Source organism: Arvicanthis niloticus, chromosome 3, assembly GCF_011762505.2.
Source record: "Arvicanthis niloticus isolate mArvNil1 chromosome 3, mArvNil1.pat.X, whole genome shotgun sequence".
In the NCBI taxonomy this organism is placed as follows: Eukaryota; Metazoa; Chordata; class Mammalia; order Rodentia; family Muridae; genus Arvicanthis; species Arvicanthis niloticus.
Window position 1 is genome coordinate 11,706,942 of NC_047660.1, and position 24,806 is coordinate 11,731,747.

General features: G+C 33.6%; 1 long non-coding RNA gene across 2 annotated transcripts in view; it reads left to right on the forward strand.

The window, feature by feature from the left end:
- Positions 1-24,806, forward strand: part of LOC143441654 (uncharacterized) — a 327,290-nt gene that overhangs the window by 8,785 nt on the left and 293,699 nt on the right. For both annotated transcript variants that reach the window (XR_013109224.1, XR_013109225.1), the window contains exon 2: positions 1,757-1,889. This is a non-coding gene — a long non-coding RNA (uncharacterized LOC143441654). The remainder of the gene's footprint in view (positions 1-1,756; positions 1,890-24,806) is intronic.

Below are 24,806 nucleotides of genomic sequence, written 5' to 3' on the forward strand. Positions count from 1 at the left end.
TAAGGGTGGGGTCCAATTTACGGGACTCATTTCTAATTGGATGTTGGTCAGTTATGCACATAAACTATGTGCCAATATCCACTAGTACTTCTTGCAACCATGTTACAAGATTGAATGATTTTCAGCTGAGTTGTTGTTTACCTTTCTTCCTTGGAAGTGTGAAGAGGATCTTTCAGTACTATGAACACCAGTCAGTACGTATGAAGGTTCTAGGTAGTCACCAGCTGGACCTCTGCATCTTCAATGAATTGAATAGGTGTTGTGTTCTGCAATAAGTCTTTACTATTTGTTTGTGACGAGGAATCAGTAGTCATTGGCAGTAGCCCAGGTTGCTTGAGGTTCCCATGAAATTCTTTTGGACAACAACTCATACATAACTGATTCTTGTAGAGAGAGGCCTTATTTGGTCATGAAAGGTACCTAATCAGGGCTTTGTCTCCTGTTATTTGGCAGTTTGATTTAAATAACACGCACACACACATGCACACACACACACATGCACACACACATGTAACTGTGATCTAAAACATATATATATGTTTTATATATATCATATATATATATGATTTATATATACTTCTAGGACATAGATTTTTTTAGGTTTATGCCTAAATGTGGTCAAGTTGGATTGTAAAGAAAAGCTATTCCCTGTTCCATGATGAATCAGCATAGTAAATTTCGTAGTAGCTACACAAGTTTGCATTCACACCATAGATGGATGAGCGTTCCCCTTAACTTCACATTCTTCTCAGCATGAATTGACATTCGTTTTATTGATGGCCCATTCTGACATGTGTAAAATGAAATCTCAAAGAAGTTTAGATGTTCATTTCAGTGATTACAAAAAATATTGAATATTTCTTTAAGTGCTTCTCAGTCATTTGTGATTCTTCTTTCAGAATTAATCTGTTTTACATTTTTACATTTGTTTTTGTGATATTGAGTTTTGGCATTCTTTATATATGTTAAATATTAGCTATTTATCAGACGCATAGTTGGTAATGTTATTTTAACTATGTAGCCTACCACTTTGTCCAAATGATGGTAAGCTCTACCATACAGGAAATTTTCAGCTTCATTAAATCCAGTTTGTTAATTATTTCTTAGTACATGTACAATTGTTGTTTTGTCTAGAATGTTTTTTCCTATACTAGTGAGTTTAAGACTATTCTGGATACTCAACAACAACTGTTGTAAGATATATGGTTTAAGATCTTATGTTGAAGTCTTTGATCCATTTCTAGTTTATAATTGTAGTTTTGTAGTACAATTTGAGATTGTGAATGATGATAGCTCCAAGAGTATTTTTTATTATTATACAGATAAATTAATTTATATGATATATATTTATTATTATATAGATAAATTACCTTGTAGGATATATTAATAGAAGTAAAATAAACAATGCATATTTTATTACTTTTTACATATTCTGTTTTTGTATGTGTGTGTTTTAATATAAAGCTAAAAATTGTTTTGTGAAGGTCTGGAATGAATTGTGTTGAAATTTTCATGAGGGTTTTATTGATTCTGTAGATTGATGTTGAAAAGATTGAAATTTTTACTTTATTAATCCTATAACCTATGAGCACAGGAGATTGTTATTTTGATATTATCTTCAATTTCTTTCTTCAAGTTTTTAACATCTTTATCACAGTAGTCTTTCACTTGCTTGTTTAGAGTTACCTCAGGATACTTTACATTTTTTTTGTGGGCTTTTTTATGTGTTATTTTTATTTATTTATTTTTTTATTAGAAAGGAATCCCAAGACAGATGTTTGTGAGCCACCACATAGCTGCTGGGAATTGAAATCAAGACTTCTGGAAGAGCAGACAGTACTCTTAACTGATGAGCCATCTTTGTAATCTCCTTTCAGGCATTGCTAAAGGTACTGTTTCTCATATTACTCTCTCAGTCAGTTTGTCATTTGTATATAGGAGGGCTACTAATTTTTTGTGTATTATATACTGCTACTTTGCTGAAAGCATTTTTTAGTTATAAAAATTTCCTGGTGGAATATTTAGGGTCAATTATGTATCCAATCTAGTCATCTGCTCATTAAGATACTTTGAATTATTTACTTCCTGTTTGTATTCCTTTGACCTTTTACAACTGTATTATTCCTCTATCTAACACTTCAAGTACTGTCTGTTGGGATGGGTTTGAAAATAGTTGGCAACCTTGTCATGTTTAAGTTTCTCTTTACTTAAGCTGATTTTGGCTATAGACTTGAGGTATACTGCCTTTATCATATTGAGTTATAACCCTTCTATGGTTAATCTATGTTGTACTGTTATGATGAAGCAGTATTGGATTTCATCAAAAGCCTTTTCTGCCTATAATGAGATGGCAATATGATTCTTTTCATTCAATTTTTATGGTGGATGTTTTATTAATTTATTTTTGTTTAATCATCCCTACATCTCTGGAATCAAGCTTACTTGAGAATGGTGGGTGATCTGGAGTAATATTCTTTGATACTGTTTGCAATATGTACTGAGAATTAAAGTGAAAATTTCTGGTTTTGTTGGAGACTCAGTTTGTCATGTGATTTTTTTTTTTTTTAATGGAAGCTGTCCTATGAGAAGATGTTTTGCTGAAGCAGACACATGGAGAGGATGTTTCGCTGAAAAGAGGTGCATGGTGTTTTCCTGGATGCTGCCTAGTGAGAAGGCATGTGATGTTTGGCTAGAGAGGACACATGATGTTTGGCAAAAGAATAAGTTGAATCCCACTGAGAGTGTGCGATGCTCTTGTACTGGATTGACTTGCAACCCTTTGCTAGTCTTCCGTGAGCTTCACTGATACTGGTCTTTGCTGATGATTCTCTTGTATTGGTTTGCCTTGCATTTTTCGCTGATCTTTGCTTGTCATGATTTACTAAGGAGAAATGCAACCAAGAACTTTTGGTGGTATTCTGTCTGCTTCTTGCAATTTTGGCAGACTCCAGCTGATCAGTGGAGCCTTATGGTTTCTTCTGGATCAAGCTTCTGCTACTGATTCTTGTTTGGCATTTGCCTAGTAGACTGAACTGCTGCAAATGAAGATCAGAATTACCTCCAAAGAAGTATTTCTAAACAGATACCAACCTCTATTTACTATTAACCGTTTCTTTCTCCTATCTCTGGTAGGTGGTGAACTCCAAGAGAGGTTGAAGTGTTAAAGAGTTTTCTTTAAAAAATATAAATAATATTTATATTATAATATATTATATTAATATAAAATAAATAATATTTATATTATAAATATTATAAATAATATTTATATTATATAATTAGTTTTCTTTAAAAAAAATCTAGACCTCCAAAAAATTTCCCTAACTATGTTTATAAGAGAAATTGTTCTACAGTTCTCTTTTGTCTTTTAGGTCCTCATGTGGTTTAGATATCAGGGCCGCCGTGTCATAGAAAGAATTGAGGAATGTTCCTTCTGTTTCCATATTGTTGAATAATTTCAGGAGTGTTGGTGTAAATTCTTTGAAAGTTTGGTAGAATTCTTAGCTAAACCATTTGCCACTTGGCTTCTTTTATTTTTGGACTCTTTAATTATGACTATTCGGTCTCTATGGCTTATAGGTCTGTTTAAATTGCTTATCTGATCTTGGTTTAAAGATGGTGGGTGATATACGTCAAGCAACTTAACCATTTCTTTTGGAATTTCCAGTTTGGTGGAGTACACACTTTTAACACACATTTTTATGATTAGCAAGATTTCCTCAAGGTCTCTTGTTATATGCCCTGTTTCATCTCAAATTTTATTATTTAGTATTTCAACCTCCTACTTTTAGTTAAAATTTCTAAGGTTTATCAATCATTTATTTTCTCAAAGAGTAACTCTTTGTTTTGTTGTTTCTTTGTATTGTTACTGTTTGTATTTTATTTCAGCTCCATGTTTGATTTTTTTTGTCATTTCCTTTTGGGTGTGAGTTTCTCTTTTGGTTCTACAGATTTCAGTCATGACATTAAGTTGCTAATAAAAGATCTCTCTCTCTCTCTCTCTCTCTCTCTCTCACTTTAATGTTGTCATTTAGTGCTGTGATTTTGCCTCTGACAATTGCCTTGATTGTGTTCTGTACATTTAGGTATGATGTATATTCATTTGCATTCAATTCTAGAAAGTCTTATATTTCATTCATAGTTCCTGTCTTGATCTATTTTTCATGGGTCGAATGATGTGTTGTTTAGTTTCAATATGTTTGTATCTTTCTCTTGCCTTTGCTGTTCAATTCCAGTTCTACTCATGGTGGTCAGATATAGAATGCAGGGTGCTATTTCTTTCTTTTAGCATCTGTTGAGACTTAGAGTCCAACTACTTAGCCAATTTTAAAGATGCATGTGGCACTGAGAAGAAGGTATATTCTTTTGTGTTTGGGTGAAATGTTTAGTAAATACCTGTTAGGTTTATTTGGATTATCACATTATTTAGCTAGCTACAGCCTATCCATTTAGATTTGTTGGACGGCCTGACAATTGGCTGGAGTGTGGTGCTGAAGTCACCCATTATCAGTGTGCGAGGGCCAGTGTGCAATTTAAGCTGCAGTAATGTTTCTTTCAGGCAGTTTGATACGCTTGTTTTTGGTTCACAGATGTTTAGAATTGCCATATCCTCTTAGTGGATTTTTCCCTTGAGGAATATATAGTGTGCTTTCCCATTTTTTTCTGATTAATTTTGAATCAAAATCTATTATGTCAGATATTGAAATTATTATGGCAGCTTATTTCCTGGGCCAAATCAATTTGAATATCTGTTTTTCATCATTTTACCTCGAGTTAATGTCTGTCCTTGATGTTAAGGTATATTTTTTGGAAGTAGCGGAAAGATGAATCCCATTTTCATATTGTTTATTGATTTTTTAAAATTTTATTTAATTTATTTTTCTACACTCCAGATTGTATTCTTCTCCCCATCTATCCTCTGACTGTTTGCCATACCATACCTCCTTCTCACATCCCCTGTCTCCATGAGGATGTGTCCAACCCCCCTTACCAACCCCTCACCCCACCAAACCTGTAAACTCCCTGGATCCTTCAGTTTCAGTCTTACTGACCATTGAAAGCTATCAATTAACAGTATGAGTTGATTCTCATTATTTTGTTGTTGCAATGTGTATTTTTCTCTTACTTTAATATGCTACTTTGATATTTTTTTATTCATTGTGTTTTATTGGGTGTAGTAAACATCTTCTGGCTGAAATTTTATTTTTTTTGTCTTCTGTAGAGCTGGGATGTCTTTCTTTCCCCATCCATTGTGCTTTAAAGTTTTGCTGGGTATAATAGCCTGGCATCAACAGTCTTTTAACACTCTGTAGAATTTCTGTCTAAGTTCTTCTGTCTTTTAGAGTCAACCACGAAAAATGACATATAGGTCATTATGACATATAGGTCATAATGTCTAATAGGTCTGTGTGCCTTTATATGTTACGTGGTTGCCTCTCTCCCTTTTTTGCATATTTTAATATTTCTTCTTTATTCCGAACATCTAGTGTTTTTATTATTATGTGTCACGGGGAATTTATTTTCCGTTCCTGTCTAGTTGGCCGTATGCTTCTTGTACCTTGATAGGTAACTCCTTCTGTAGGTTTGAAATTTTTCTTCTATTATTTTGTTGAAAATATTTTCAGCATCTTTGAACTGGATTTCTTCTTCCTATATTTATATTATTTGAAATTTTTTTTGTTTTCATAGTTTTCAAGGTTTCCTGGATGTTTTGTGCCAGGAATCTTTTGTTTTTAAATTTAATATTCTTCTGGACTAATGTAATCATTTCTTCAATCATGTCTTCAATGTGCTAGACTCTTTCCAATCTCTGGTATTTTGATGAAGAGGCTTTTCTCTGAAGTTTCTTTCAAATCCCTAAGATTTTCATTTTCAGTTTACACAAGCTTATGTTTTATTTATTGATGATACTTTCAAATTAATGTCTTGAACTGTTTTTTTTTATTTTCTTCCACTGTGTTTTTATAGAATTCATTTATGGACTTATTCATATCCTTTTAAATGGCCTTGAACATATTCCTTATGGCTATTTTAAAGTCTTTGTCATGTGCTTCAGCTATACTGTATGTCCCAGAGTCTACTGTGGGGTTGCTTGATGCTAATGAAGATGTATTCATTTAGATATTATTGATAGCATTTTTAGGATGGTGCCTGGGCATCTGTGTTTCAGGTGATTGAACTTCTAGGCATTCTTATCTGCTCCTTTCTCTTTGTGTTCGTGTATTCTATTTCTTTTTTTATTGAATATTTTATTTACATTTCAGATGTCATCCCCTTTCTCCAACCCCCCCCCCAGAAAACCCCTATCCCATGCCCTCTTTTCCTTTTTGCTTTTATACAATTTTTTAAAAAATGTTTATCAAAGGCTTTATAAGTTTGGTAATGCTCAATCAGAAGTGTAACCCAACCTAGATATATCAACTATCTTTGACTGGTGAAGACAAGCGAACATCTGCCTCCATGTACCCCCCTCTTTTTCTCTCTCTTTTTCTCTTTCATCACCTAGCTTCTCCTCTCCTTCTCCTCCTCCTCTCCTTACTCCTTCTCTTCCTTTCACCTTAGCTCCTCCTACATATCACCTTACCTGTTAAAACTTTTCTCTAAAAAATACAATTAAAGCATAATTATACCAATTTGTACCAGTGAGGTACAAGATAGTCCTAATACCAAGTCCATCATTTTGTTGACTGACCAGAACATCTGTCATCTCTCCTAACTAAAACACTTAGTTCTAAACCTGGCTTTTTTTCTTGGCTTTAGAATGAATGTCAGCTGAAAACCATCCACTCAAATCTTTTCTCTTAAAGTAAATAGCCAGGATTGGCTATGAGATTATATGTTTTCAACTCCGTCAGAAATCCAGAATGACTGAGTTAACTGAAATTATGGGAAGCACAAAGCATAGCTTCTAAAACTTTGCCAATTTATAGATACTGCTGAACACCTGAACACTCCCTCTACTACAAAACGTTGGAGCATCTGATCTTCAGCCTTCTGGCCCAGAATCATCTGACAGACCTTAGTGGTACAGAATTATTAAGGGCTGATTACTCTGTCTAGGCAGATATAATCAGACGATTATTCTGCAAGTGTGTCCTTTTCTGGACAGTAATTTGTCTGTAGATGGAAAGAGGCAATTCTTGTCTAGTGGCTGTCTCACCACAACTGGAGTAACTCCAAACATGCTCAATTTCTTCTTAGAATCCAAGACAGGAAGATGTCAGGATCAGACAGGTCTCTAATCAAAATGAACATTAATAAAGAAATATTTGTAACGTCAATTCTGTGGTCTTCTGACGTTTTGAAAACCAACTATCCATGTAAGGTAATCTGGACTGTTGTCTGTTAACTCCTCTCAGCTATTTCTAAATAAAATATAGAAAACACCCTACCAATAAACTCCAAGCCATGAATTTGCTGTAGTCCCTTAACTCACAGGCTAGCCATCTCAAATCTGTTAAAAAAGTTAAAGAAGGACTGGGTCTAAGCCTTGTATTCCTAAATGTGTTATACTGGTACAATAACTATGAGAGTATCAATATTCATCTCATTTTTATATCAATAAGAAGCTCATACCAATGGAAACCTTAAATTTAGGTAGGAGCTCCTGGGTGGTGGGAGAAATGGGGTAGGTGGATAAAATTTGAAATGTAAATATAATATCCAATGAAAAAAAAGAAGGAAAAAAAAGGAAAAGTGTTCTATTTCTTGATTGCTGTTGTTGTCTGTTAATCTTCAGAGCTTGTAGTGCCTCTGAGGAACCAGACAGTGAGAGCTTCTGTGTCACTGGAGCTGTGGCAGTTGGGATCTCAGTTAGAACTTGCTTCTAGGTATTAGGAGGTAACATAAGGAATTTGGGTGAGCTAGCATGATGGGTAAAGGAGAGTGACCACAGGAGGCAGGAAAGATCTGCAATAAAGATCTTTGAAGTCACTAGGAAATAGAAGAAGAAGGAAAAGGCAGACCCCTGCAGGTGGTCTGCTATAGTGGTGAGGATAAGACTCTGGAAGTGGATTTGGAGGTTGGGATGTAAAGTGAAGATTACCCACTTGGTTCCCTGATGCATGGCCAGCTAGTTTCCAGAAAGAGCGTGCCCCAAAGATGATTATCTTCAAGATATTCCCTGATTCTATTCCCTGGAATTAATGTGGTAACATAAATAGAAATAAAGAACCATATGTTGCTGCTTTTTTCCTGACCTCTGTTTAAGAGCTGTAACACCACATGCACACACACACACACACACACACACACACACACAATGTAAAACATTACTGAAATGTCTGTATTAGGATAATTTTGTTGTGTTTGAATTTGAATAGTTAATAATGTTTATTTGCATTTAATAAGTGGAAATCATAGAAGAATTATATACACCCCATAACATCAATAATAATAATACCAAAAGAAGAATCACATCTACTCTCCCATGTATAGCATATGAAAATCTGGAACATAATACAAATCTATTGTATTAATATTTTAGAACATGATTTCATGAGCTTAGAAAGTTTTTCTTATAGCTCTGAAAGGCACAGGACTTATTTCTCTGCATTTATGTCAATATTTCTTCTCTATAAGTATACTGAGAATTGATAAATTGGACATATTGTCAATTTTCAAGTAATGAAAATTATACGCATTAAAATTGTTATTGATTCTCCTTTCTACCATGTGTATCTCTTTGTGCTTATATACATGCTAAACCATTATGTGTTGCAAAGAGTCCATGTACACCTCCACCTGGGGAATCTATGATCTTCTGACCTCCTTCTAATGCAAATGGAGATTGCTGCAGCAGGACTGGTAGCTGCATTTTGGGGATTTTCCAGAAATTCCCAGTCACTGAACAATGAGTGCATTCACAAAGAAGCCTTTGCAACTCTCAGAAGTTAAATGCCCTCAAGACATATGGTATTGTTTTACTGCTTCCAGCACACACCTAAGAGCCAAAGAAACTAAAATATGATAATTATTTCTTCTGGGGAAAATATATTGCAGAAGAATACTTAGTCTTGACCTGACCAGTAATAAATAATTAAGCATTCTCAGCTTGTGAACCATCATTGCCTTAGAACACCTCTTCTGCAGTGGTTTTGTAGCTAATTTCCACTGCCAAAGAAAGTACTCTGTGTTGCAATAAACTGTCAATAACTTTCTCTAGGCAAACACCTGCAGATACCTGCTGACAGTGGTTGGATAAGTTTTCGGATCATAGGAATTACAACATTAACTAGATTCTGCAAAGTAGTATGAGATGTGAGTATGGGAGAGTCAGAATCTGAGGAATAGCTCCCATGTGCAGGTATTTTGTGTTTCTGTTGCACTTGACATAAAGAGCAGAATAAATTATCTTCTAAAAGGTGTTATATAGCTAAGGAAAGTCATATAAAAGAAAGTTCCATTTGCAAGTAAGATTGTCAGTTTGCAATAACGCAAAGTGATTTATTTTCAGATTTTTCAGGTGAAATGATTAATTTCCTGAAAAAGTTTACTCGTACATTCTGTGTTCCCATAGAGATCAAAAGATTAAAGTCATACCAGACTTTTAATTATGTTTTGTAAAATAGCTTTGTATGCTGTTTTACTATTTGAATATCTTAAATAAGATCTTAAAATCTCTCTTTTTTTTTTTTATTTCTGTAAAAATTTAGCCTGGTTTACTCCAAAGTGTGTATAAGTAGATTAAACCATGATTCAATCTGTTCAATTTTGTTGTTGTTTGTTTTAAATAGAGTAATGCATTTAAAATGTATTGATTGTTAGTTATTAATTTATTGCATAGATCAATACACTCTGAATGAAGAAACATGGTTTGCTATATTTAGTGAATTACTAAGTTTTATTTTAAAGAATTTATTTGTAGCTACATTCAAATGAAACAACATTTGGAACATTCTGTATGTTAATTTTAGAGTTTGTTATCATGAGAAGTGATGACAAAAATTACACTCAATTTAAAACATTTCAGAAGTGTTAGGTCTAGTGAAGAATATATAGTATTACATATTTATTTGTTTCTTTATTTTTAAAGATTTAGTCTTTTACTCTTATGTGTATGAGTGCTTTACTTGCATGTATATCTGTGTACATTATGTTCAAAATGACTGAGAAGGCCAGAGAAGGCATTTGGTTTTTTGGAATTAAAGGTAGGGATGGTTATTGACTGTTAGATCAGACCTGGAAATAACCCTGGGTCTTTTGGAAGAGTAATGAGTGCTCTTACTAGCTGGGCCTCTCTTCAGTTCTTACATACTAATGTAAAGAAGCAGGCAGGATGATTGTGACATAAAGTTCCGTGTCTGATTATTGGAAAATTGTACAAACCTCACAATTTTTTTACTTCCATATCAGTACATGCTTTTCTGAAACAAATGCTTAAGTGAAGGTAGCAACTTACTATGAAAATCACCACATAGAAACTAGAAACAACACGTTACATTTCACGTGTTCTATGTTTTTATGGGTTTTTTTTCTTTTTGGGGGGGTTAACATTCCACATAATTTATGATGATCAAGTACTGAATATATTATCTTTCTAATTTAAGCTTAGATAACTGTAGAATTCCTTTGTATAAGGTGAGCAATAAATTCTAAAACTATAAAGCTATAGTTATAAACACATGTTCTCACTGACACAAACAAGTCTAGCCAAGATTAGTGTACTGTAGACAAAGTTTCTCTGTGATAGGATAAATATGTCCTACAATTTCCACAATTTAGAAAATAATTCTTGCATGTTAATTTTCTATGATTAGACTAATCTGTATTTCTCTAATGTTAGTGAATGCATTATTATAGGACTATATTTTAGATTATTTTATCAAACTTCATATTTTATGCTTATTTTGATGAACCTTATTACTTGGTAATTTCATATTGTATATACTATGTTTTGCTTTTTCTTGTTTGCTGACTCTTTATTTGCCAAGACTATTACCCCACATCTTAACTGGTAGCCTTTCTGATTCAGGATGTTAACCATTTAGTTTAGCCAAGGCCATCTGTTTGATTATAGAATCAGTACTGGATCCAGGTGTAGTTTTCAGTTTGTATTCAATGGAAGGCAATGTTCTGTTCTTCGCTCTATTAGTAGACCAGAGAGCAGCAGTGAGAAGTCAAATGATGACCCCTACCCCATTCTGCATTCATAACTGACGGTTGTACACATGCAGATCCATTTCAGCATCTTCATCTGCTGGGAGCTCCTGATTCCAATGCTTGTTCATTGTCCTTGAGAAAACTTTTCAAGCCCAGCTTCTCAGTTTCCTAGTTTCCCGGCTTCCTGCTTCTACTTTCTCTCTGAATGATTTTTCACAATGAATACGAGACAGCTGAGAAGCAGACACTTACCCAAATGTCATGGGAAAAAATATGTAAAAAGACCAAACAAAAATCTAATTTAATATGTAATTCTTTATTTTTATCAAATCCTTTTCATGGATATTTATTTTGTACTAAGCAAAAAGCATTTGATGTAGTAATTAATTGGGGACTTTTTTTTTTTTATGAACACTACATGGGTTTCCAATGCTATTTTTTGTCCTTTATTAAATATTTAAAATGTTGCTTAATTTAGCCAAATAAGTGCTGCTGTTTCCTAACACAATTTACATTATTTGTTCAGAACTAAATTTTGAGATAATCCACATAAAGTGTTTAAAATCATCTCTCGCATGGTACAGTAAGTGTATGTTAGTGGTCACTATAGTTTTATTGTAATCTTGATGATTGTTTCAGTCATCAGTGTAGTTTGTGTCTGTGGGATAAAGAAAACATTGGGGAAAGCAACATAGGATCTGATTTTTTTTCCCCAGGATCACATTGTTTAAAGAAACGCTATTGGTTGATCTTAATTAACTGTGGATTTGTATTACCCAAGAATCCACCAAAAGCTTAAGTGAGTGTTGGATTTCAATAGCTCTTTGTGTTTGCTGGAATTTAAAATTGGCAGTGCTTGAACGACATCACTTATGATATCCACTACAGATCCATGCATCCATTTATTCAAACTATCTGTGGCACATGGAAAATTCCGCTATGCTATTTTCTGTTGATAATGTCAAAAATCATGAAGTTGTTTGAGTTAGTAAGTGAAGTTTGAGTATAAAACATATTTTGATATGCTAAAGAGAAATTGTAAAGAAGTTATTAAACTGTCTGCGGGATAAGTATGTGGTTTGACAATATTAATGTGTCTGTAACATCAAAGTCAATATTTAGATAAGAAAATGATGGATAGAAAATGAACAGTCACTTTAAGCTTTTAAGAATTCAAAGTTAGAAATTATTAATGTATCACAGATGTACAGCAGTATAAATGGATGTTTCGATTCTGAATGTTGTTGGGATGTGTGTTTATTAATGTCAGTGTATATACATATACTAACATGTGAATTGGTATAATACTATATAAAGGGAAATAAATATTCTTATGATCCTTTATTATTGTTTCTGCATTTTATATGATTTATGTAGTATTGGAATTTATATTTTAAACATATAAAAATTTTTAATTATATAAAAGACTAAAATTTTTTCATTGACAATTTGACACATGTATAAGACTCATTGTAGTTACTGAAGACTTCCACCTGATGCTCTTCCATGGTATTCTTCCTCTTTGCTTCCTGAGTTTCACCTTTCTGTTATTTCATCATGAGGATTCCCTTTTGAATTCTATCAAACATTTGTGCTTCCGACAGTAACTCCAAACTTATTTTCAGTTGCATGTATAAAATACATAAAAATTATGTCATAATTCCAATAAGGAAATACCTTTCTTAAAGTGAAATTTTGAAACCTCAATAATAATGTCTCTTTTTAAAGAAAACATTTTAAGCCTTGAAATTTGCTTATTTATATAGTTCAATTTTACAGGAATTTGCTTTTGGACACTTGGTATGCAAAAGAGTGCTATGTGAGAAATTTTGCTCAAGATTGTGGATATTTTTGGCTTAGATTTTATAAGAACAAGCAGAAAATGAGAAAAGGGATATAAAACATATATATATATATATGCTATATATGCATATATATATATATATATATATATATATATATATATATGTTTTATATCTTTAGCAGGTGTGCCAATCCAGTGTTCAAAGATCAGAGAAGAAATTATTCACTACAAACTCTACTCTGAAAACAATGGAAACAAAGTTTGAAAACAAATTTTTGAACATGCATACAAATCACATGCATGAGATTTTCCTGACCTGGACTGCCTTGAGTACAGCAACTGCATTCAAATAGCAATGCGTCCATGCAGCCAAACAGCTCAGTGATTGAAGTTGCTACACAAATTGTGATCTTTGAAAATTGTAAATTTTGGAAAATTTTTCTATAACTCTGTAGAATAATTTTTTGAATTAAAGTGTTTAATTGCACATCTGTTACTTACACATTATGGTTTCTGAATTTGCTTTTTTAAAATCTTTTTCTTATGTGCGAATATGCATGTATTGGTTTCTTGTGCTTTGTTCTTTTTTTCTTTATGTATTTGTACATACTCTTCAAATGTATACATTCTCTAATTTAAAAGAGTCTGTTACTGTGGATATTTTGCCTTTTTGCCGATTCTATTTTATTGTTAGGCTGTTAAGTTTATCTCTATTTTTCTATAGATCACCTTTAATCAGACTTCATTTTATTGTATGTACGTTGTACTAACATGTACTTGTATCGACATGTACTGCAGAATGGTCTCTAGCTTTATATTTCCTTCTTCTTGTGATTGATTATTCTTAAGATAGAATCCTGGCCCTTACATAAATGCTTTATGTCACCCTGAGGCATGGTAGAGCAATCCGTAAAGAGAAAATTTCAATTGGACATGAAAATGTCTGAAGGTGTTTTCTTCCTCTTAATTGATATGGAAGGGTCCAGCTCATTTTGGATGCTTCCGTCTCTGGGCTGGCAACCTGCTCCTGGGCTCTCAACAAGAAAGCAGAGTGAGTCAACCAGCTGGAAAGGGCCTCTTAGAATCACTCCTCCGCAGCCTCTGCACCGGCTCCACCCTCCATGGTTCCTGCCCTGCTTGAGCTCCAGTCCTGACTTCTTCCAATCATGAGTAGAAATAGCCAAATCAATAAGAACACTTCATTATTGCACATACAGTCACTTCATTTAATCAAGATCAGGGTTATTTTATTTCCTAACACTTAGCATTATGTATTATAGAAATAATATAAAATAAATATAATCTTCATAAGTATGTATAATCTACATAACCAATGATATGCACACATTCTTTTATATCGTGCTTTTTCTTTATTTGATAAAGATAAAATATTTGCAACGTATTCTGACATTAGCTTTACTTATTCATTTACTTACTCACACATTGGATTTGAGACAGGATTTCAGATAGGCCAGGCTTAAAGTCACAACAATGGCAGAACGACTTAAACTTTTGATTTGATTAGCTCTGCTTTTACTTCTTGAGTTTGCAGCATGACTGGATGTGTTGGTCTCTGGAGTTAAGAAAGGGTTCTTGTCGCCGTGATAGCTCATCACTACAGTCCAAGGAGTCTAACACAGGAAATGCAAGTGATGCTTTTCCCAGGTGACTTCTCCAGAAACAGGCCAACATGCTATTTTGTTTCTTTTCTGTGCATCATTTTGTTTTAGTACAAGTTAAATGTAAATAAAACCCGGTCGTTGAGCATTTAACAAATACAAACCTGTTTTTGTTTGTTTGTTTATAGTTTGTGAAATTATTTATTATTTATTTATTTTTTATTTTCTATTTTTAGTTATTCACTTTATATTCCACTCGCTGTCCATCTCCTGGTTGGTCACCCCCTCCCATAATCCTTCCCCTCATCCCTCCTGCCCTTCGCCTCTGAGGGGGTTTAGCCCCTTCTAGAGATCCCTCTCCCTGGCACACCAAGTCTCTTTGGGATAGGCACATTTCCCATTGAGGCCTCACACTTTAGCACAGAGAGAAGAATTTACCCCACAAGAGGCAAAAGCTTCACTCGCCTCGGATTTTTTTTTGTTGGTTGTATAATTTCACTCTTCCCACTTCTTATCTCTCTTTGCTTTGATGTTGATAGAATTACAGTGTCAGGGTCCCATTTCCCCAGTTTGTCACTTTGTATTCAAGGGGAAAGAGGTGTGTATGGGGCTTGTTTTAGACCCTTCGAGTCTGAAAGTGAGCAGATGAGAGCGTTTCTAGGGATGCCCATGAAGTGCTGTTTGCAGCTTTTCTGTGTTCCTCACATCTCTGGTTTTCACATCTAAGGACTCGTCACTTTTTCTGTGAGCTCCATTTCTGTTTGGGAGTGTTTACAGACAAAGCCTGTGTGGGTATATCTATTAAGCTTCCTTACAGGCTTGGTGCTGTGCATGCAGGTAAATCTAAATTACAGCACATACATACGGAGATACTTTGTTTAAATGCATACCCGTGGGCCTGGAGAGACAGTTCAGCAGTTAAAAGCACTGGGCACTCTTACAGAGGACTCAAATTTGGTTCCCGGCACCCACATGGCTGCTCACAGCCATCTATAACTACAGTTCCACTGGATCCAGTACTCTCTTCTGGTCTCTGTGGACATAGCAAACATATGCGGTCCAGGCAAAACTGGACCACATATGTATACTCATCTGTATACAATAAAAATAAATAGAGCCAGCAAGATGGCTCATGATAAAAATGAACTTCCTATGTGAGGCTGGCTACTATAAAGTTTAATCTCCAGAATTTGCTTTAAGGTACAAGGAGACAATCAATTTGGTGGACTTGCACATGAGAGCTGCACCCCCTTCCTCCACTCTATCCGCTGGCATAAACACACAACCATAGTAATAATTTTAATTTTAAGGATTTCAGTGCCCTTAAATACCCTTGTATATAAAATTAAATTCAAGAGTGGACATGGTAGTGAAATCTCTGCTTTTAAACGGCTTAGAATCATCTAGATTGTGACTCACATTGGACAGTGCAGTGTTACCTGATGGTTGTTCCTCTGGTCACAATTGTAAAAGAGAGTTTTAGCTTGCATTTTAAAAACATTCTCCGCTGTATTTTGTAGTGAAACATAATATGTTATTGAAGTTGTACTGAAATGCTATAAATAATTTACATGGCATTGATGGGGAAGTCTTATAATTTACTGATAGGTTGTTGGAAAGTATGTAAGTATTCGTGAATGTGTGAGCTCATGAAGAAAAAGCTCACACCATTAAGAGTTTCACAGCAGAGAGCTCAGTTCTGAGTTCTCTCATCAGTCACACCATTGTTCTCTCTGTCTCCTGCCTTATCATCCCAATCTCCATCCTCTTCATTTCTATCATCTTCATTGAAATCTCCAATATCCAACATTTCCATGTCCTTCTCCTTCTATTCTTTACACTTTAAAGTGATCATGCATCCATCTTGGCTCCTACAAGAGTAGAAACCTGATAGGATGGTTAGCAGACACAATTCCTTAAAATGAAAAAATAAAATAAAATAAAAAGATTGATTGATTTATTTGATTGATGGCTTTTGTTGGCTTTTGGCCTTTGGCATTTGTAACATGAACTTGCTTTGTAGACTAGACTCACCTCAAAATCACAGAAATTTACCTGCCTCCACTTGTCCAGTGCTAGAACTAAAAGCACACAAATGTATTTTAAAATACATAAAATATACATGTCTGTAAATTGAAATCAAGTTGATAATTAACATTGAAAACTCTGAAGGTATGAACACTCCTCTTTCACACCTTTTTCTACAACCTTAAATTCTGCTTAAAATTTTCAAAGTTCAAATTGAGGTAGACTTTTCTGAAAAAGACTTTCTCTCACATTTCCATGAATTTTGTATTGACTTTTCATTTGCTCAGGAGAAACTTTGCAAACTTCTGTGATGGAAAATACACAAATACTTCATGCTTTGTCCTTATTACTTATTGTGATATAAGAACCATGCACTTTAAAATTGCATAAGAATCATATCACCAGAATATAAATCCAGTTTAAATCTTGTTAAAGCAGGTTATGGAAAAGTTTCATTAATATTTCTGAATGGAAATTCAATATATTTATGATCAAATAATATAAATTCATTATTTAAAATACAATATCAGACTTAGAAAAGTTGGAGAATTTTTCTGTTGATGGTGCAAAGATTCAAACTTATTTTCTATGTATTCTAGTCACCAAAACTTTTCCATTGTTCAATAGTTATTATTCACATTTTGTGTTCTTCTTTCTAATTAGAGTGTAACAATCAATCATGCACTAAAAATTATCATAAGAGCAAGTCAGGATAGACAACACATTGTTTTTAGAATTAATGTTTTGGCAAATATTGGAATATTGTTTCTGATAATTATTGTAGCAGCCCCAGTAATTGCACATTTTTAAATGAATAAATTCTTAGCAGCAGCTTATCCAATTATGTGAGGATTCTTTAAAAATTCCTGAAAACAGACATGAGTAGCATTATACAGATGGAGCAAGTTATATTTAAGGATATATATGTATATATATATTTAAGGATATATATATGTGTGTGTGTGTGTACAGATGTGCATGTAACAAAATGAATATAAAGAGTTCTTTATTGTGAAAGGAAGCAAGGTGGATAAAAGGTAATGTTTCAAGGGAGAAAATGGAAGATATAAGTAATGTTATAATTATAAACTCAAAATTAAAGAATAGTTTTGAGCCTATAAGTCAACTGTTAAAAGGCAATAGGAATCTGTTCTTTTAAAATTAAAACATATTGGCTATTTGAAAATGATTCAATGTGATTGGATTTGTTAACATGTTTCCTATAAGTTGCTTGGGGTCAATTCAAGATTTTCTGGAATTAAAAAAAAAATTGTGAAATTGTAAACGTGAAACTGTATATTTGTACAATTGCAAGAATTAACAATTTTAGTTTTTCTCTATGCTTCTTATTAAAAACTTTTAGCTTAAAGTATATGTCAACAACAGAAAATTCTTAAGATTAATACTATATTCTTGAATGAGCACCAATACTTTGGTAACTTTCAAGATTTTCAACTGCATAAATGCACAATGTGACTAATGGGGAAAGGTGAAGGATTTTGTTTTCACAATGTTTTCTGCAAATTTTTAACAGCTCATTCTTCTGATAGACACTAACAATCCATGAGCTATCGCTACATTAGTGTGTCTTTCATAAATTATCTTTCATTACTTAAGAAGATATTTTGCAACAGAATAAGTAATAGGTATCAGTGGCAAACTTTGCTTTTTATGTTATACATTTATGGAATCATATCAGTTTGTTTGGTTTCACTCTAAGAAATAATATCAAATGAACCCTGCAAGGAAACCCATTAAATAATGTAATTGCAGAAATAACATTTTAGATTTAGTTTTAATAAGAATTTTGTTTTAGGTTTATTGGCAGTCATTTTTTTATATTACCAAACTAAGCATTATAAAACCTCTGCTAGAATATAGGTAATATAAAGGAAAAATAAGTTTGCATTTTTCCACATTAATATAGCTAGGCCTCTAGCTTCCCTGAATTACAATTTAATGAATGTGAGTAAATATAATACAATTTTTTCTCATAATTAACTATTTAACCAGATAATATAATTGATATCATGGAGTAGAAGTTTTATAGCTATATTCTAAATGCATAAAACATCATTTTAGTTTGTCAATAGAAGATGAAATTAAAAGTGAACACCCTAACCATAAAGAGAAGCAGAAGATGTGAAGGTGGATGATTGATGTTTAATCTGTGTAGTTCGAAAATTCCCCAAAACGTTGTGATTAATTGCCGAGAGAGGTAGATTTAGCCTCTCCAAAAGATGATTTTCCTAACTGGTTATCTGAAACAAAATGGTTAGTCCCGAAGTTTTTACCCCACCAACAAAAATGGACTCAGACGATCATACGTTTATGTTTATATGCATGTATGTGTAACAATAATCAAAGAAAACCATGTCATCAATTTGAGGGAGAGTGGGAGTAAAGTAATGGGAGGGGCAAATAAGACATAAGACAAGTTAAAAGGAGTAGAACAGGAAAGTGATGTTATTATCTTTTAATTAAAATATTAAAATTAGTGATGTAGAAATCAGTGTCAATAAGTTTATCCTATACCCAAGGCTCAGGGAACATTGTAGAAGAGAGGGAATAAATACGGCAGCCAGAGGATCAAAGACTTTGCTGTGAGAATGTGTGTCCTAGTAACATCAGAAGGTACATCCTATAATTCTCATTAATGTATCCAATGTGCCAAAGTAGGTGGGAAAAAGCCAACAAGGCCTCTGGCTTATACAAAGTATTATTGACAACTAAGTAAACTTGGCAGGGGGAGGTGTGCAAAAACCATACTAATTGGTTTTCTACTGCCAAATTGTCAGCCTAGAAATTATACGCACAAGCAAGTTTTTATTGAATCAACAGAATAAATGTCAAAATATATATGTGTATACAATTACCTATATTCATGCAATTATAATTAATGAAAAAAGAGTCCTTGAATTTGAATGGCAGCAAGGATACTTATATGGGAGGATTTGGAGAAAATGACAAAGGAAGTGAGAAATGTGGTTAAATTGAAATACAAAACATAAAGAACAAGTAATGAAAAGGAATATAAATTATGACTTCTAATTAAATCGGGATCTGTCCTGACTTTCTAAATCATTAGGTTTAACATGCATTCTCTTGGCTTATCATCTATTGGACTAGGATAATTTCTAACTATATGTAAAGACACATGTATGTCATTTATTTAACATTTACTAATAATACATAATTGAGGGTCAATAGTTCCTCACTTATAACATGACGTTTTTCCAGCCTACACTGTTTTAGCTTTATTATAGTAAATTCCAACAACTGTAACTTGCTATCTGTATGGTTTAACATTTGTGATAATCGATAGGACCCACCACAGGCACGGTGCCACACTAACCAGTATCAGTGCACCGTTATATCAGTGGAGAAAACAGCATTCTATAAATTATAGGATTTAAAAATATTTTTTCAAGTTTTCCGTTTGTTGATACGATATTTTTTTCTTATATAATACAGCCTTATACAGTTTTCTCTCCCTCTAGTCTTCCCTGTTCCTTCCTACCACCCCTCAAGTCCAGAAGTACCCCCTCTCTGTCTCTCATTAGTCAACAGGCTTCTAAGGGAGAACAATATAAGAAAATAAATATAATATGATAACACAAACACGACCTTATTAGAACAGGATGAAAGGAGACCAAGAGAAGGCACAAGAATCAGACGCACTAATTCACACACTCAAGAATCTGTTAGGAAATACTGAACTAGAACCCATAATATGTTTGCAGGGGATCTCATATAGACCCATGTGCATACTGCCTCAGTCTCTGAGTTCATATGGTCTTTGCTCGTGTTGATTTAGAAGGTTTTGTTTTCTTGGTGTCCTCCATGCCCTCTGGCTATTACAGTCTTTCTGCTGTGTCCTCTTCAGTAGGGTGCGCTAAGCCCAGAAGGAAGGAAATTTGAAGAAGACATCCCATTTAGGGATACGTGCTAAAATGTAATCATATACTAGAAGTTAATGAAGCTCTCACCTTTCATCAAAAAAGTTTTTCTTTACAGCAAATGGAGACCATTATAGAAAACCAAAACTGTACACTATGCAGATATCAGGGCACATAAGGAAAACCAGTCCCAACAGATTACCTTTAATACAACTGATGAACCTAATGTGTAAGAAACATCTTGGAACAAGGGGCAGAAATATAGTAAAAGCCACAGAACCAAGGAGTTTGTTATGACATTCATAATTGGAAAGCCTGAACAATGACACCAATCGGCGTGCTTAGGAAGAGAGGAATCCCACAGAGTCGAAGTTCCACACTTACGCTTTCACCCAATAAGGCTGAAAGAAGGAGAAAATTTGTCTCCCAGGTAAAAGTCCCTAATTTTTTATCTGAAATAAAATAATCTTCCCTGAAATCATAAGGACATAGACAACAAAAACAGATTCAGCAGTCTCTCTCACTTTCTCGCTCTCCCTCTTCCTCCCCTCTCTCTCTCTCTCTCTCTCTCTCTCTCTCTCTCTCTCTCTCTCTCTCTCTCTCTCTCTCTGTCTCTCTGTGTGTAAAACTATTAAAGAAGACATGGGAATAGTTGGAGTGATAAAATAGAAAAAAGTTTATGGAATTATATTTTAATTAAAATATATAAAATATATGGTTTTAGTAAAAATTGTATTTGATCATCACTGTCAACACACGTTTACTTTAAATGACATAAATGTTCTTTAAAATGTTCTAAGTCAACAAATGCCAACACTCAGCTTTATGTCCTTTCTTAACCTTCAAACTTTTGCAACTCATGATTTGATCTAAACATTCAAGAGGCAGATTAATTTGAACTCAGTGTAACACATCATTTTATTGACACATAGTTTAGCCTAGTCTCGGAGATATAGATTCAGTTAAGTAGTATTCTAAAATCTCAATAGTAATTCCTTAATATTACCTAATAACTAAAGTTCAAAGGATGCCAATTATATTACAACCATTGCTGTGTGTAAACAATATCAGTATTTCATAATCCACTGGTAAACTTATATGCTTTTAAAAATATCCTTTATTGTGATTCTTATCACAGATCCCTCTCTTGTGCTCCTTATTTTTGTCTTACTAAGACAAAAATCTAAGAAAATCTTTGCTTCTGTATCTCCTCTCGGTTTGCACTGATTGAGCAGCTGGTTTGGTTTAACTTGTTTTTCATTTCCTTCTGTTGTTTCTAAACTGCTAGTGAAATTGAAAGACAACTAGAGGCATTTTGAAAATCTCTTCTTACTGTGCATTCTCCATTACTAGGCCAGTTCTCAGTTCTTTTAGCCTCTATAAGATATCAAAGTGATTGTAACTTTCCTCCACATTAAAGCATAGACATAAAAATAAATAATCATTAATTTTTTTTGTCTGTTAAAGATAAAGAAATTTCTCTGGACTGTTTTCTCCAGATGGAGTTTAACTACTGTTATTCAGAAGTAACATGGAAACCAGGATCTCTTTATTTAGGTTCTTTTTGTCATTATTTTTTTTTATAAAAGTACATGTAATGGAGTGATGTTTTGTTATGTATTGTGTCACTCGTTAAATGTTCTAGATTTCCTAAAAGTTGACTCTTGTAGATCACTGTATTTGCATGACACCCTCAGTCACCTAGTTTATCCAAAAAACAGGATGCCGACTGAAAATGTTATGTAGTCTTTGCTTTTCCACCAAATGAAAATCATTAGTTAGTTAAAAATGTCCTCTATCCCCTTTGCCATCATCTCTCATACTAAGGTGATAATCTGTTTGAGATATGCTATGCAACATAAAGTTGGCCTCTGAGGATCTACAGCATTTACAGTGACTGAGGGAGGCTGCAGCTGCAGCTGCTTTTCAGTAATGGTCTCCCCATCTTTGTGAGAGATGTCGTGTAATTTGACAGCACAGGCTTGTTCCAGCTACATTCTACAGAGTGGTAAACAGCTGCTCACCAGTTCAAGAAAGGTGATACAAAAGGTGATCTTAATGAGTGTTTCTACTTTCTACATTTTTGTCTGAATCCCAGAATTTTCTTTCTAGGATTCCTTTAGATAACCAGAGCTGACTTCATCAGCAAGTTATTATGGTTAATCCTAGCAGTCTTCTGCCTGAAATCCCCAAGATACTGATGAAGTCAACAACAACATTGAGCTTCAGAACATTAGAAATCTTGGACAAACTGGAAGACAGCTTGTCAATATGTAAGGTATTTATTTTTCCTAAGGAATATACAGAGTCTATAGACATAATGTTCCAACAGTAATAAATAATATAACTGATGGTTTCTCCCAAAATAAAAATCATTTTTAGGTTAAGTACTTTAGACATTAATATGTAGAATTTCAAGCTAATTATCAAATGCTTCTGATTTGAAAATAGAATTTTACCATAAGACCCATTAATTTCAACAAGCATTTGGACACACTGATGCCATTAAAACAAAGTGTTCTTAATATAGTTTATATATCCTTGATTCTAGCATCAGGAAACACAAATTTTAAGTTCCCTATTGGCTATCTACAAACAAGTGTTTTATTACTAAGCTGCATTCTTCCATCACACAGGTGGTTTTATTTTTGTTTTGTTGTTGACAAGGTATTCCTGAATATCCTAGGCAGGTCTTCTGCTTTTCTTGCCTCAACCTTCCAGGTGTTTTAGTTTACAGATCTATTCCTCAAAGTCCAGTGAGGGGCTTTGTTTTCTTTTTTTGGTTCCTACATACAAAAGTAGATTGTTCCCACTTGCACATTCAAGCTTGTATGTTCTCATGGCACTTCCAGCTACCACACTCTAAGCCAAAGAGTCACATCCCATTGTATGACATGTGGTTACCTGATCTGATGTTTGGTTTGTTTGTTTGTTTGTTTTTAATGTTGGACTACTGTAATTGATTATTGATGGAAAAAATTGGAACCAGACTCTTAACCATTAATCCAGTCTCAACTCACTTCCTTCATGACTGTGCATCAGTGCAGCTTTGTAGTGCATCAGAGGTATCATTAATTTGTTTCAACATTTCTTGACTCTTCTTTGGTTTATAAATGGTGGCTGGTTGCTTTATATACGAAAGTTAACATTGAGTGTAAGTGTAGACCCATCATCTATCGGTTTCTCTAATTTCTTTAGAGTACCCCCTTCCACTCTTTAGTCATCTAGCTTTGTATAACCAGCTAAATATCTATCATATTATAGAGCATCCCCTGTTTTGCTTTAACTTTGCATCAAATTTTGGTGTTGTTTATTAATTGGCCACATAAACATACGTTTTGTCCAAAAGTATATAGGATTCAATATCAAGTTAATTTCACCCTTTCTGGACTCACTATATTTAGAACTTTTACTGTATGTCTAACTGTTTTGTCTATGCATGCAGATAAATATTATATAACTTTCAACATTTCTGTTGTTGAAAACTGACAGTCTTTGAACTCTACTCTTCCACTGAGAGCTAGCATTTAATCATAGTTTATAAAACATTAGGAAAATGTATGCATAATAATATATGTTTAATTATCTATATTGTAACTTACAGTTCATTAAGTTAACAATGTAAAGTACATTCATGATATTAATTTAAACATAAATAAAAGAAGTATTTATGGTAAGTCTAACATTTTTCTTCTGTTGTCTTTAATCATTTTGAAAAAAATTCTAAAAAATGATGTGTCTAATTCAGCAAATGGGCAAATTTAAGAAAATATCCCCCTTTTTTAAATCAAAAAACCTTGTCACCTAAAAAATTTTTAAATGAAGGGCATGCTTACTTTTATTGTTAGAAGCTTTATATGTCTGTAGTCCTAATATCAATAAAGTAAATTCAATACTTTACGAGTAGTAGATAACTTTATACAGCTCTCTCCTATATTTCCCAAGCACATTTCATTCAGCTCTTAAAATAATTCCTCTTTAAAATGTACAAGTTTTGTTACATTTATATTTATACTATAATAGTTTAGACTTCTGTCTGAAAAAAAGGTATAAATTTTCCTGTAAGCTTATTTTAAAGCATAAACTTCATTATTATTCCCTTTATCATTATAATATTATTTTGTGTTGTGAGCTTGTGGTATGTTTATGTGAAACTGTGTGTGTGTGTGTGTGTGTATGTATGTATGTGTGCATATATGTTAGTGTATACTTGTGTGCTTATATGTTGGGTGAGCAAGATCTTTGAGCATGTCTTTCATTCATGGACTTTCTGCTTTTATTTTTTAAAACAAGGACTCCTGCTGAGTATGAAGCTCATCAATTTCTCTAAGCTCTGCTTGTCAGTGAAATCCAGAACAC